The sequence below is a fragment of the Psammomys obesus genome, unplaced genomic scaffold (assembly GCF_907164565.1).
Source record: "Psammomys obesus unplaced genomic scaffold, mPsaObe1.curated_primary_1811, whole genome shotgun sequence".
NCBI classification, from domain to species: Eukaryota; Metazoa; Chordata; class Mammalia; order Rodentia; family Muridae; genus Psammomys; species Psammomys obesus.
The window spans coordinates 6,719,517-6,720,553 of record NW_026585685.1 but is presented as its reverse complement, the minus strand read 5'-3'; positions in this window follow the sequence as shown (position 1 = coordinate 6,720,553).

Below are 1,037 nucleotides of genomic sequence, written 5' to 3'. Positions count from 1 at the left end.
GGAGCAGGTATAGTCTCTGACTGTGTTGCCTGTATTTGAATCTCTTTCCCCTAACTGGGAGGCCTTGTCTACGAACAAGAGGAGATGAGCCTAGTCTTACTCCAACTAAATATGCCAATGTGGGTTTTTCTTAAACCCACATGTATTCATGAGGGAGCCTTCATGCCTCAGGAAAGGAAGGGGGAGACTGTAGAAGAAGAGGGTACGGGGATGAACAGAGGGTTTGGAGGCTGTGTTCAGTATGTAAAGTAAATTTAAAAATTAATCAAAAAAGAAAGAAAAAAATAAACAAAAATACTGTGACTAGAGATGGCAGACACTGAGGATTGTTTGCTGTGTGGCTGAAGAGAGGCTCAGTGAGTCAGAGCAATTGTTGCTTCACCAGGGAAGCTAGCACCAGTTCCCACCTTTCAGGGAGTGGCTCACAACAGTACACTTGGAACTCCAGCCCCTGGAGATCTGAGTCTTCTTGTGCTTTGATTGACAAGGCATGTCCCGGTTGTACATAAACATATGCAGGCAAACACACACAAACAACAAAAGAAAAGATTGCTCGATCATCTGGAAGTCTGGGATTTGGTTCCTAGCACCTTAACCTGGAACCCAAAAATGCCCATGACTCCAGCTCCAGGGGATCTGAAACCCTTTTCTATGCTGGGGGCCCACAAACACACACAAATAAAAATGACTAAAAAATTGAAAGGAAGTTGCAATTAAAAATGAATTGATCTGGGTGTGATGGTGTTAGCCTTTAAGCCAGGATTGGTGACTGAAGCAGGATCATCTCCACATCAGCCTAGATTTTATTCCCAAATACCGTTTTGAAATATTAAGCCAGGTGTGGAGTCAATTACCTCTACCCTCAGCACTTGGGAGGCAGAGGCTTGAGGATTTCTGTGAGTCTGAGGACAACCTGGCTTACATAGTGCATTCCAGGATAGCCAGGGCTATGAAGACTGAATAAGAAAGGAAGAAAGAAAGAAAGGAAGGAAGAAAGAAAGAAAGAAAGAAAGAAAGAAAGAAAGAAAGAAAGAAAG